Raw genomic sequence first — 15326 nt, 5'->3', positions numbered from 1 at the left:
GGTGCGGTTAAGCACAGCAAATTGGGCCTTTGCGACTCAGTCACATTTAATTTTGTTATATATTTTACGATAGCAAGTCTCAGGTTGCACGATAACTTTAGCGTATTGTCGAGCACAGGAGCTGGAACCTAACGGACCAAACAAGATGTACTGAGCACTCTATCGTTGAATTGTATTTATCGCTCCATCGGTTTCAGGTCCTGTAAATTTCAATGTTATCTTCATTAAATGTTGGCTCACTAAAAAACATTTTTAATCATTTATTACTGTTGACTACAAACTTGATTTCATGCCTTGAACACAAACTGGGTGAGACGAAAGCAGAAATGCAACTTTTATTGAATCGTTGCTTCTGGATCATAACTTCGATCAGTGAGGCAGGCGGGAGGGTGGAACAGCCACCGCCCACTTGGACAAGTTTAACGGCACCGTCGTCGACCCGGCAGAGTTCTTGTCTTTAACATCTTCGGTCTTGAGGCTGAAACTTCAGTTCTTAATTTAACTTTCATCCAGCATGGCCATGGCGAGAGGCTTAAGCACTGACAACGTTGCAATATCAATGTTTCTGACCACTGTTGTACATTATTTGATGCTCATTTGCTTGAAGCTTGTAAGGGAACTGGACTTGTCATCTGAACTGCTCGGTACATGAAATGGTTGATGCTTCCAATAACAATCTGATTAATACACTGAGCAGAGTGGCCTCATTTTAAAAGATTAGAGTTGGAGTAATTTATCCCGTTCCTCACGATACAAGCCGAGTATCTGTCACAAAATGTGAGGAAGCTTTTGCTGCTGGAAACTTATGGTCAACCCCACAAAAGGAACAGCATCCTGTAGGATTGTAATAGCCAAGTACAGCACAGAGTTTGCGCTCACCAAAAATGTTAATGATTTAAGACCTAGCACTTATGCCGCCAGGGCTCCAGTTATGGTTCTATTGGACTCAAGCGCAGCATTTGACACTACAGACCACAATACTCTCATAGATCAGTGAGTATTGTGTGGCTTGCTTTGGCCAAATCTAATTGTCACTTTGTGAAAATCTGAATAAATAAACACAGGATGTGAACAATCCCTTGTTGCAATAGGTGGTGAGCTGTTAAGATTTTACCTTGTAAAACACTGTCGACGTGTCATTGTTTAGCGCGCTACGTCTCCACAGGGCTTCACGGTGGATTCTGGCATCCCAGAATCATCCCCCGGTTCTGTCTTAATGTTATTTCGATGTTACGTCAATGTTCTTGAAGCACAGCAAGGGTCTTTCCGCCTGATCCTAAGCCATTAGAGGCTGCTTCTTACCCTGACTTGGTGTGTCAGAGCCTGGCTGTGGAACCCGATCTTCAGAAGTTTGACGGAAGATGAAGCCACAAATCCCTTGGCCAGGCAAACTTTTGTTGTCCAGCCACACTGCTAGCTTTGCTTTCAAGTCCCATCAAGTCTAGCTGATCCTTCTCCTCCCCACACATCTATTACCCCTCTTTAGCTACGGAGGCAGACGTAGTGCTTCTTGTTACATGTGGCCTTGTTCCAAGTGGCGTTGCTTGCTCTTCCCTGCTGGGCCCGTCCCACAATGTCTCTGTGGCAGTTCCACCTGCCACACGCCACCCACGCTGCGTTTTTCAGGGCCCTCCAGCACAGAGACACAAGACGATGGGTTGTACAGACTAGTTTATTGTAGAGAGATTCAAGAGGTTTATTTGTCACATACATATACTGTACATATGTTCACACATATATGCAGTGAAATGTCTTTGCAACACACCCGGAGATTATGCACAATAGTTACTAAACCGAGCATAATAGCTAACCTAATTCCTATCTAGCAACTAACTGAAAATAACTGAATCCTAAAATGTAATGCAGTTACATATACAGAGAGGAGCTAGGTGGAATTAGCCAAGCGCAGATCAAATATGTCATGACAGGGCTCCTATCCTAAGTGAGTGTGAGGATGGCAGTTTTACCTGCTGCTCATTAGACCAACCAACCAGCAACAGGTATGCGGCCGCTCTGACCCAAACACCTAGATCCGGGTCAGGTGTGGCTGCTCAACCAGACCATCCCCACACCGCGGCCTCTTTCACTCAGAGCTGGTGTTGACTGCTGCACTGCGTCAAATAGGGTCCACTTCCGCCCAGTTGCTCGGGTTGGTGTATCATTGCTGATGGTCTTGTCACAGAGGTCCTTTAGTGTCATCTGATGCCATAATTTAGAACGCTTGTATTCCTCTATAAGAGCAGTCAGATGTAATTCAAGGACATCAAGGTCAGCTCTCAAGTCTGTAGCCTGTACATGCAGCTTCAAGTTGAAGTCCTGATGACATAGGCACAGATGACAAAGCCCTGAAAATGAGTCTCGCACTTTCCAGTTGAGGCCCCCAGGATGAACCCAGATTTACTGCGTACGATGTGCGGAGACCTCAACGGACACAAGCTGCCCTATTTTACCGTGTCAGAGACTGGTGCTCCAACAGTGTTCGTGGCCAGAACTCGAACCAGTTCTACTTTGTCATTGGCTGGCACTGGAAAGTCATACCTCATCTAAAGTATCTACGGCGAGGCTACAAATATACTGCGTTCTGTACCCAGACTCAGAGAAAACGGACATGTAGACTATATGCCAAGTGCTAAACTGCCTGCATTCACAGGCACTGCAGCGTCCAACATTTCTGGAAACACTTTGCTCTATGTCCTGAAGTTGGCAAGAAGCCTAAAGCTGCCCGATCAATGACTCTGCAATCTCTTCGATTAAGTGAGGACGAGGTTGTCCAATGTGGAGATTATCGTCATTGATGAGTTGTTGATTTCAAAAGTCTGGTTTGCGTAAATCAACTGGAGACTGGACTAAACCACCACCCTGTTGAGCGGGCCTGTTTATGCAGCAGGCAGTGGATATAGGACTGGGAACAAAATTTAACTAATCAGTCCTTTTTGTTATTTCCATTAACTTCTGGAGTTTCATTTGAATAAATGGACATCTGTGAAATAATGGGTTATCTTCCAAAAAAACAGGAGCCTTTCTGTGTGGAGTTTGCATGTTCTCCCCGTGTTCACATGGGGTTTCCTCCACCTCACGTCAGTAAGGACCCCCACCAAAAACATGCACCCATCATCGTCTGACCAGCGATGGACACTTATCACCTGGTCCCCGGGCGCGTCCACGTATGCTGCCCACTGCTCCTGGCTGTGCCCCCAGAGGAAGGACAAGCCGGGATGGCTCAAAAGCAGAGGAGCCATTTCACCGGCCACCATCAAGCATGTGCATGTGTGTGTGTGTGCAAGCATGTGTTGTGGAGTGTCGTGTGACGATTAAAGACTGTTTCTTCTGTTTCTTCTAATGCATATGATTAGAGATGAAAATTTGAATTATTTGTTTTTTATATAAATGTTCAAAGTTCCTCAACCATGTTCTGGACAAGTCACACCAGAGGACATTCACTAGTTTGATTTAAATGTTCAGCAAATGTAATTATTCATTGTGTTAGTTGACATGGCGTCCATACACATTGAAGAGTCTATAAATCTTTCACAATTTTATAAATCTTTCACAATTTTAATTATATATATCATTTTTTCTTGGTTTATCAATTCTGGACTGAAAAGATTGCTTCAACTACCCATATATAACCCGAATTGCAATCTGACTATAATATCAGTCCGATAATACTTTATAATATGGTATAATCTGATTTAAAAAAAAAAAGATAGAAACATAATACCTGATAGTTATTCTGATAATTTAATAATCATATTACACACACACACACACACACACACACACACACACACACACACACACACACTTTCCACATCCGGGACAAACACCAGGTCGGGTCCATGTATTTTCACCTCGGGCATTGGGTTGGTTCTGTAATATCTAGGGCAAAAAATGGTCCGGGTATGGATTTGGTTCTTAATGGACCTCAGAACAAATGTCCCGGGTCCAAATGGGTTCAGGTCTGAATTTTGGGATCCGTGAATACCTCTAGTCCAGTGTCAGTGCACCGATTACCACAACAATGCAGTGTGTACGTATGTTATCAACAGCAGCTGGTCCTTCTTGGTGTTCCACCCTCTGGAAAACCTGTCGCTTCGTTTGGCATAAGTTTAACCAGGTCAGGTGTCTTGTCACTTAAAAGCACCAGAACTGCTGCTGCCATCTCTTAAGCGAGTGCTCAAAGTTTTGAGTTGAAACTGGTCCTGTGCATTTGACCCATCCAAGTATCTGATGCATCTCTGAGCAGTGCCATGTGACTGTGCCCGGGGACCAACTCCAGATCTTGAGAGATGCCATTGGCAGTCTAACCCGAACATGCATGTTAACAACTCCTTTACTTGGGTGACCAACCACAGGCTTTTCATAATTTGCTCTAACATCCACCTGACACGGTCCAATCGGTGCCTTTATTCAAGGCTCAAATCTCCCATAAATGCAATGGAATATACTGTGCAAAACATTAAAAAAAACTTTTATTATTACCACCATATCCATATAAAACATAATATACAAAATATTTCTTTAGATATAATAAACAGTGTTTTTGTTCTCTTATTTTACAGTAAAATTTCACAATAACAAAAATATATAATCAGTTACATTACAATGCTACATTGTGGTAGCTGTTCTCTATTAAATTGGCTATTCAGTCCATGCTTAGACATTTGACAAGTGAGTGATCAGGCAGCCAGCCACAGCTGAGCAACTGAAAGTTAATTTCCACACCTCAGCCTGTTCAGACAAATTGGAGACCTTTGTAGATGAGATGGCTACCGTCGACCCTCTTTCGGAATGACCCTTGGCCTCTGCGTACGCTAGGATTAAATCCAGTCTGGTAGCTTCCCTTTCCTCTGCATCATGCACCAACACACAGCGGACATCTGAGAGGGGGCGGAGGGAAACATCTTGGAATTGGGTGCGATCTGGCTTTAAGGAGAGGGAGCGCGGACGAGGTCGAAATAATGTGTCCTCTTGTAGCAGCCCCAGATGGGTTTCGGTGACAAAAAAATGTGCCATGGGCTCGTTGCGTGGGATGGGGCTCATGCACACCCGTACGCTGGTGTACAGTAGCAGTTGCACCTCTGCCAAACTTGGCCTCCCTTCTTTCATGTTAGAATGAAGATAGTAAACTAGATCAGCCAGGGTATTCTGGAACTGGCAGTACACTCTCAAACCCACATCCAGAAGCAAGAGGTCAGGAATGTGCGCTTGCCAGTCCAGCGACATCACCATCAAGTCTTCGTGAAGCAGTGGGTGCTGGGAAACCCTGCTGTCCCCAGGGCAGAGGACACCAAGCAGGGCACGGCACACCTCTTTGGTTAGTCGTTGGCTGTGTGTGTGGAGGCCCAGGATAGTCTCCTCTGTGGTTCCCATCAGACGTAGGCTTTGGCCAGCTAAACTGACTTGGACCTCCTTCAGCTGATGCAAGGGGAAATGGTGGAACATCTCTATGGACCCGGCCTCAGAGGTCAAGGCGTACAGGCTAGACTCCATCAATATAAGGAGGGCGGGCTGTGTCTCAGGTTGGCTGCATTTAGCCACATTGAGCCAGTAGAGGGCCAAAGTCTTATGGGAGCCCAGCACTGAATTGGGAATGAGAGACCGTAAAGATTCCATCAGTCTGGGCAGGGGCAGTGATTTGAGTTCTCTAAGGGCGTCAGGGAACTGAATAAGGTTCTGACTTATAACTTTGACACCCGCAGTGCTCTGCACAGTCACCAAGCTCTCTAAAGGCTCTAGAGTAAGCGTTGAGTTAGGCTGTGGGTCGCAGCCCTGCAGCTCTGGTAACAGCACCTTCTTGATCATGCTCTGCTTCTGTTCTGAAATATTTACCATGTTGGCCTTTAACTCCAAATCCCTTATACTACACAAATTATTCTCTTCTTTGACCAGCGTTTGATGAATTGGCAACTGGATAATACCGTTTGGTGCCTGGGGAAATGTGATTGGGATAGGGCTCTTCTCTAAATCTGTGCCCTGTGTTAGCTCCATCTGGATGTGGTGCATCAGTGGGAAGCCATTTACCATGGAGAACACAAGGCTGTCCTTGACTAGAGAGAAGACATAACTCTTTGTGATGATGGAAAACATCTGGCTGTCTTTCACTGCATTCAGGACCCAGCTCCTCCCAACCAGAGAGACCAGCTGGCTGGAACAGAGAGCCTCAAAATGCTTCATACCACTCTGCCCAACCTGCAGGACCCCAGGGGAGCGGCACAGAACCCGGCCTGCATTCTGGAACATGCCGGAAACCCTGCTCAACAGGGAGCACTGACCTGAGTGTTGTTTTTCTGTGGCCACTGCTTCACTAACTTGCGGGATCATCTCTCCACAGCAGAACTGGTGCTCCGAGGTAGTGTCCTGAGGACCAGAGCGGGACGCCTGGCTGCTGTGTGTGTTGATGGAGAGCTCAGAATGAGCGCCGGCCCGTGGCAGGACAGACCTGCAGTTAGTCCCTCCAGTGCTCTGCAGGTGTAACACATTGTCCAGTGGGCTCCCAGCAGAGCCAGGATGCCCGCCCTCAGCCACCACATCTCGGCCCCGATTAGAATCCCCCCTTTGCTCCGTGTCGCCTCCATCAGTGGGGCCCAGTGCGACCGCCGGGTGTTCGGCGTCCCCAGACTGAGCAGCTCCACACCCACAACTCTCTGCTTCAGTCCCAATCTTGGCTCCCTTCAGCAGTGCCGCAGACATGATCCCTGGACTTGATTTATGAGGCAAGTCCCACTCCTCCTCATGGCCTTCCCTGTGGGTCCCCACATCAAGCAGTGCTGCTCCGCTCAACGTTGGAACACAATGAGATACAGGACATTTCCCAGATATGGTCTAATTTATAGTTTGGCATGAGGAAGGAGAAAAAGGAAGATACACACATTTCAGTGAAGGTAAATGGAGTGAAGCTATTATTTTCTAAAACAAATACGATTTTTTAACTTTATATTTAATTACTCTTGGATAGGGAAACTCGATTGCCGCTGGAAGAAAAAAGCGTTTAAATGTTTTCATGATAAATGGAAGAAACCAAAAATGAAACCAAGGGAAAGGTATTTTATGCCCCACTGTACTAGAGCCGAATATACGTTTTTCTGAATAGTCTTTGTTGTAAAGTTTTAGATAGAAAAAAAATGAACATTTGTGACGTATTAGTTTCATCTGCTTCGACAAGGTTTGACCCTAATACTGTATAGCTTAATTTATTTGCAATCAATCTACTCGAAAGGATAGGTAGGGAGAGCAATTTCTTGAAATGGCTGAATATTTTGATTGCAGGGTCCTGGAAACCTGACCCAAACTTGTATTTGATGACTTATCACACACACACACACACACACACACACACACACACACACACACACACACACACACACACACACACACACACACACACACACACACACACACACACACACACACACACACACACACACACACACACACACACGATGAGGCCGGTGAAAAGCTGTGGGCGACACAACTTCATTGTACTAAACTGTATATTTGTACAGGGGTCAGGACATCAAACATTCCCACACGCTCATGTGAGAAGTGATGAAATGACAAGCGAGTCAGTGACAGAGATTTTTTCCAATTTTCAAACTGTTTGAGTCAGTTGGTGTAACGCACGGTGAGTGATATTTTAAGCCCTCTTCATTTAACCCATCCTATGGGGTCTTCACACAATCTAAGAGCAACTGCTCCTGACACCCAGGACCACAACGAGGTGGACCAGCTCCAGCTCTTAAACGGTGCCTTGATCATGGGTATCGGCAGAGTGTCTAACCCTGACATTCATGACTTTCAAATGGGAGGAAAGCCATGGGACTTTTAATTCATAATAATCATTTGTGAAAGGCTGAGGTGTTTCCAAGCAGCATTAGAAGCAATTTCTTTGCTTAGCAAATGTGTGTATTTACACTCAACTAGTTAAAGCATTTAGTTTGTTCTGAATAACAAATAAACATTGTTGGTCTGAGTAAAAGATTGTTTTTTGGGCATTTTTAGTACTATATGTACCTTTTCCTTGGGCTGAGCAGCTTCTGCAGTTGGGTTGACACAGCCTATATCCCCTTTCCCCAGTTGTATGACAGCCCCTAGACAAAAGACAACCAAAAAAGGCTTATAATTGGAAAAAACAACAACCTCAAAATTAAACCTCAACATGTTTGGTACCCTGCATTAAAGATATTGCACAACGCTAATGGAGAATGCATGGGTTTGAATAAGAAATGCACATTTTATTACAAAAGACTGCTTGTTCGCTAAAGCAACATATTAAGTCTGCAACAGGATCTGTCATGCACCAAAAAGTCAAACATTCATGGTACATTCAACTTTGACCTTGGAAGTCAGTTATGGCCCAAGTGCTCCTGGTTGAACTACTGTGTACTAGAGCAAGAGACAAATAAAGTTGGTCTCATGTGGAGAAATGAAAGGAAGCGATGACATACATTTCACATCTTAAAAAAAAAAAAAAAAAAAAGGGCGATGAAAGGTCTTATTAATTGTAAATCAGGTAACTGAATCTGCACGAGTGGCCTATTCACTTGCCATCTTTGTTGCTTTTCATCTGGAATATCAGGGGCATATTAATGTATTCAAAGTCCTTACCTTGAGTAAGCTTGTTTGGTTGCATTGCGTCTATCCCGTTGTCAAGACACGGCGCATCTCTCCGAGGGATGAGGTTAACGGCCTTGGCAGAGCTCTCAACCATACACTGCTCGGCTTGGAGCCCCAGCCCACTGAGCACTGGGCAAGAAGGAAGAATATAAGCGTACTATGCAATGATCATCATCTCCAGTGGAAATGACAACAGTTGAAAATACACCGATCATCCACAACATTAAAACCACTGACAGGTGAAGTGAAAAACATTGATCGTCTGGTTCCAATGGCACCTGTCAAGGGGTGAGATATATTAAGCAGCAAGTGAACAGTCAGTTGTTGAAGATGATGTGTTGAAAGCAGCCTAAGGATCTGAGCCACTTTGACAAGGGCCAAATTGTGATGCTAGACAACTGGGTCAGAGCATCTCCAAAACGCCAGGTCTTGTGGGTTGTTCCCGGTATGCAGTGGTTCGTACTCTTCCTAGAAAAAGTGGTCCAAGGAAGGACAACCAGTGAACCTGCGACAGGGTCATGGGCCCCCAAGGCTCATTGATGCAAGTGAGGAGCGAAGTCTAGCCTGTCTGGTTCGATCCGACAGAAGAGCTGAAAAAGTTAATGCTGCTATGATAGAAAGGTGTCAGAACATTTACATTTAGTCATTTAGCAGACGCTTTTATCCAAAGCGACTTACAATTGTTCAAACACCGACGGACGCAGCCATCAGGAGCAATTAGGGGTTAAGTGTCTTGCTCAAGGACACTACAGCATGCTAGCAGGAGGAGCCTGGGATCGAACCAGCAACCTTTAGATTACTAGACCACCAGCTCTACCTCCTGAGCTACCATCCCCATAACACAGTGCATGGCAGCTTGCTGCGCAGGGGACCAGTCAGAGTGCCCATGCTGACCCCTGTCCAACGCTGAAAGCGCCTACAATGGGCACGTGAGCGTCAGAACTGGACCATGGAGCATTGGAAGAAGGTGGCCGGGTCTGATGAATCACATTTTCTTCTACATCATGTGGATGGTTGGGTGCGTGTGCATAGTTTACTTTGACACGCTCATCTACCTAAACATTGTTGCAGGCCAAGTACACCCCTTCATGGCAACGGTATTCCCTGATGGCAGTGGCCTCTTTCAGCAGGATAATAGGCCTTGCCACACTGCAGAAATTGTTGAGGAATGGTTTGAGGAACATGATAAAGAGTTCAAGGTGTTGACTCGGCCTCCAAATTTCCCAGATCTCAATCAGATGGAGCATCTGTGGGATGTGCTGGAACAACAATCCTGATCCATGGGGGTATCACCACGCAACTTCCAGGACTTGAAGGATTTGCTGCTAACGTCTAGGTGCCAGATACCACAGGATACCTTCAAAGGTCTTGTGGAGTCCATGCCTCCACGGGTCAGAGCTGTTTTAGGGCACAAGGGGGAGCTACACAATCTTAGTGGTGGGTTTAATGTTGTGGCTGATCGGTGCATTGTCAAAACAGAATGAAGATAGCCTCTTTCCTTACTCACCGATATCCTGAGAACAGGATTCTTCATCATTCCCAACCGGTGTTCTGACCTCCTATGCAGGGATCCAAAGTTAAACACGATGCTTCCCAGACATTCTACAGTTATCCATTCAAACAACGAGCGACTCAGAGGGGGGGGGGGGTGGACTGGTAAAGGGCTTTTGTCTTTCTAAGAACAATGATAAATTGATCCCATTGTGATAAATAGTGCTATTATTTTATTGGGGTGTTGCAATTCAATATAACAATTTCTTAAAATGTTGACAGATTTCTCAGAACTCCCCGATGTTCTGATGTACCGGGTATGGGCGGGTATGAGACCTTCTTGGTGACAGCATTCAGCCATCCTTAGTCCAAGCAAAACTGTAAAATAGTGTCCTTTTTGCAGACGAGGAGCACCTGAGCTGCCCTGTTAGATGGCTCGACGATCCCCGCCACCAACATTATTTTTAATGTTGCGTTCGGCCACCTGCCGCTTGGCATGGGCCAGGCAGTGAAGGTGAAGACCGATGGGACAGGCATCAGCCATGTTGATTTTGTGCCGTACCAAGTTAGTCTGCATACAGTCCTTGTCCCTAGCTGCAAAAATGTCCATAAACTGGTCTATTAACTCCATTGGGTGTTGGCACTGACTGGAGCCGAGCCGCTCACAGCTGTGTTGGCACATGTCATGGAAGGCTTGTTGAGCCTATTTTGATGGTGGCCCTTGACACCCATCTTAGCCCCCCAGTGGGTGAGTAGGTCCAGAAATTCCAAAATTCATGCTGGATTTCACAGCTTCCAGCTAATACTCGGAGGGGCTGTCTCCCCTTGATCTTATCCGGATTGTGGTGGGTGTGGGCCAACAGTCTCGCTCATCAAACTCCAGGTTGGATGAGTGAGACCATTGGGCCCAGTGTCCACTAGGGCACAACAGCGGTACTCATTAATATAATAGTCCAGTAAAGTAAACATAGCAGTTCCTCTGCACTCTGATGCTGTTTTACAAAAAGGTGCGCTGTCATTTTAAATTTCTGTTGGTTTACTTCTGTACTTGTATGAAACAAAAACCCTGAACATAACAGATAGTTCTACTTTGGGTTCTCTGATGCTGCTAAAAAATTATAGCTAAACTTTAACGCAATACATCAAAGTTTGTATATTAGAACTGAATCAATATCTCCCATCAATATCAACATCTGGAAAATATATATATAATTTCTAAATAAGATAAAAACAGGCCAAGATTTTCAACACAATATTCTCCACACTTCTACTGTGTGGATATGAGACATGGACAACCAGCACAGGGGTGGGGGTTTGGATAAAGATGAAAACATCACTGTGCCATGCGCCAACTCACCTCCTCCACCTCAAAAGTCACATCTCCACAGGGAACCTGGTGGAGGAGAAGAAAGGGGAAAAAAAAAAAAAAAAAATTATATATATATATATATATATATATATATATATATATATATATATATATATATATATATATATATATATATATATATATATATATATATATATATATATATATATATAATAAATACAATAAAAAAAATTAAAAAAAAAAAAAGGTTGAAAGTCATGAAGGACACCAACAATTTTCATGCAGCTTCTGTACCACCTGGTTGGCCTGCTCCAGCATCGCTTGAAGTCTCGCAATCTCGGCACGCAGCTCTTTAATCAATTTGACGCCGACGTCTTCATTCACCGTGGGAGAGTTCACGATGTTCATGGCTCGGCTGGCATATCGCAAAGTGCTCAGGGTCTCCCAGTAGTTTACTTCAGCAGGAGAGACGGCTGCGTTTTTCAACAAAAGCGGGTTAGCCAGCGGGTTAGGGCCCGTCCCTCAACTGCTCTGTAACACAGTGTCCGACAGATTTTCTATGAAGGCCTGACACCTACCTTACCCGATTGCATTGTGGGTATGTCGGAGCTGTGTGCACGCCAGGCTTCAAGTTATTTTCTGAGATGGAGGAGGAGTGGAGAATGTGCCCGTCTACTACCTGTCCTCAAATAAACGCAAGTCCACAGGGTACTGCCTGAAGGAAATCCCTACTCGGTGGAAGTTCCCACTGTGTTTCGGAGCTCTAGGCTTTAAACTTTGCTCTGGGAACAAAGTTTGTGTTGTGTCACACGTACATGGTGCTAATAAGGAATAAGGGCCCAACCACTGTGCAAAGAAGGTTCACTTTACTGCCGCAAGGACTTCAACATAAGCTGTGGTATAATGTGTAGCTCCTTGTTCATCGTGTTGTCCACAAAACAGTCAAACGCTGTCCAGTACTGTGATGCTGCAGTTGATAAAAATCACTACTACGTCGAGCGACCCATAGGGCCCCGCCCCCCCAAGTCGAGAACTCCTCCAACCACTAATACATCTTTAGGGGAAGACACTTACTAGCTATCATAATGGTCTTAGAGTTTCCACCCAGACTGTCTTTGAGTAGCCATGTCAGCACAGAGTCCCTATAGGGAATAAACGTCGTCTTCTTCTTCCGGTCAGCTGGGGGGGGGGGGGGGGGGGGGTGTGTGTGAGACAATGGTAACTCATGATTATCACGATATTGAAAGACCGATAACTTCAACAAATATGAAACAAGTACATTCTTCCCAATGTAAACCCCTGAAGACCTCAAAAACATTTTGAATGAAGAATGCAAATAGACACGTATCCCCAAATGTTGGTTGCTGTGCAAAAAGAGGAGGAATAAGAAACACAGTAGATGTCCAGGGCCAGACTATCAAGCTTCTCACAGTAGGAATCGGTCCGAGCTGCCAAAAAGTGAGGAGTGATGCAAATTCCTATTTTTAGGCATCTATGAGATTATGTTGTCAAGGGTTCCTGGTAAATATCTCCTCCCATGGAATATGCTCACTTGTCTGTCAAGTACGTTAATAATTACGGGGATGTCTCCTACTCGTCACTGAGAGAGAGAGAAGCTTTGTAACTGACTTTGATGTCCTACTTCCAGGTAGGAATATTTATTTTTTACTCCTATTCAAACTTCCAGAATGATGCAGAGGAAAGTTTCTCAGATGTTAAATTAATACACAAAAAAAAAAAAAAAAAAGTGGATGACTGGCTCAACAGCACAGAGACGCCGTCGCAACCGTCCATTTTACCCAGAGCTGAGATCACGCTGCCGAGGGTGACCAAGGACTTGTTGATGTTGGCTCCCTCCTTCAGCCTGGTGCCTGTGGCCCGCGTGGCATCCGCTCTCTCGCTGCCGGCCAGGTCCACCAGGTGGATCTTGCTCAGCATCTCGCAAGGTAGAGAGGCGTTGAAACGCGTCTGTGGCATGAAAGACATTACTCGGAAAATGAGACAATGCCACAGAGGTTTCTTTAAAAAAAAAAAGAAAAAAAAAAAAAAAGGATAGGATCACTTTTTTCCAACCCGAGGCCTGATTCATATGCTGGTGCTCATCATTTATAGCTGCTCATTGCACAACCTCGCAGAATGCGCCACTATTGAGAAACTTCAGCTTCTCACGGTATTTCAGGGGATGTTATGTCACTCCCCTTGTGAAGTGTGGTTTAAACCGGCCGTCGTGCGTCACCTGCGTGAGTTGGATGGTGAATATCGCATGCGAGCGGCTGCTGCCGTTGTTCATTGCCGTGCTGGCTGTGGTGCGGTTTCGGTTCCCAGTCGCCATCAGCTCCTCTAGGTCGGTGTGGCTGTGTACCACGTGCTTAGTCAGGTCTGAAAAACAGTTTTGATGGCACGTAATAAGAAAAATTGTCACTGAATCTCAAGTGGAAACAGTGAGCGGAGGTCTTACTCTCGACGTAGGGTCCGTCCCGAGGATGTTCTCGGACTCTGAGTGTAACTGCAGCGCTCTTCTTCAGTAGATCCTGCACACGTTCATTGTAGATTTCTAAGTAACTGATGCCAGGGGAGTGGGGGGGAGAAAGTCCTTCCATATTTGAAAAGGTACAAAAGTTAATATTTGATTCATTTGTTGCACAAATTGACCGTGATATAGTGATTCCAAGCTCTCAAAACAAGCACTCCTGTCCTTCGGTGTGGGAGGAAAGGCCCCGCAACCCCAGACCTGTCAGTCGATCTCCCCCCCCCGTCAACTATGCCGCTCGTACCCGCGAATTGGTTTCATTTTTGTTTGCACACGGCACGGATGGACGTTCGGCTTCCAAATGACCGGAGTGCGAGAAGACCGATGAAGGAGAAGGCGTCAGGCTGGCGATGTTCCTTTAGCCGTGAGTCACTCACTGTTCGAGCTTAACACAAATTCATGAGGGGCTGCGGTGGCACGTACATGATCAAACGGGAGGAGTGCAATACGTCCATAGCACAAGCTATAGGTGTTATGTGAGTACAGTTCACTTCCACTTCATACTTTTTTCCTGTAAAAAAAAAGTAAGGTATGTTTTCAAGAGGTAGGCAACAACTGACTTAGCAAATGCTTGGAACTCCAGGGAATACATTTTTCAGTGATTTCCCATAGTGTGGAAAAATTACAATTTTACTGAGTTCTGTATAAATCACTGAAATGACTAAATTGTAAGAAGGAGACTGTCCATGGGTTAAGAAGAGGGGGGGGCAACCCTCCCTGAGAGCAGTTTGGGGGAAAGAACCAGAATCAAGCCTGGATTCACCAGGAGCTCCATTACATGCATTTTGTTTTGAAGAAAAACCAAAATACGAGAATGCTGCCGGTGCCATTTCTGAATCCATTGTAGGACCGCTTACCTGACCTCTGTGCTAAAGGACACAGCGTCACTCCCGCTTCTCGCAGAGATCCCGCAGAATAAGGCTCGACAGATCCGTGGGATCAAACCTTCGTCGCCCTGGGGAGGAGGGTGGACGACAAGCCATTTAATACCCAAAAAAGCTACGGCAAGAGAGCAACGTCGGGTTTTCAGTGGATCGACTTTAACAAAAGCGAGGCCAACTGTGCGGCAAGCGTTTTACAACATCCTCAGTGTTCTTGGCGACACAGTATGTGACCGTTTTGTCTTTGCGTCCATCGTATTAATGGGCCTTCAAAAACCTGGAGGCGACCTTACTGTATCTCCCATCATGGTGTAGGATTTCCCCGTGCCCGTCTGTCCGTAGGCGAACACGCAGGCATTGAAGCCCTCGAACGCTGCGCTCAGGACATCGGAGCCCAGGTCCTGGAAAATCTGAAAGATAATTTAGTCTGAAGTCTAAATCAGCGGCTCGGACACCTCTGCAGGAGGCCTCGGATCAC

This window comes from Zeus faber, assembly GCF_960531495.2.
Source record: "Zeus faber genome assembly, chromosome: 16".
NCBI lineage: Eukaryota > Metazoa > Chordata > Actinopteri > Zeiformes > Zeidae > Zeus > Zeus faber.
The sequence above is the reverse complement of the archived record's forward strand: the minus strand, read 5'-3'. Positions refer to the sequence as shown.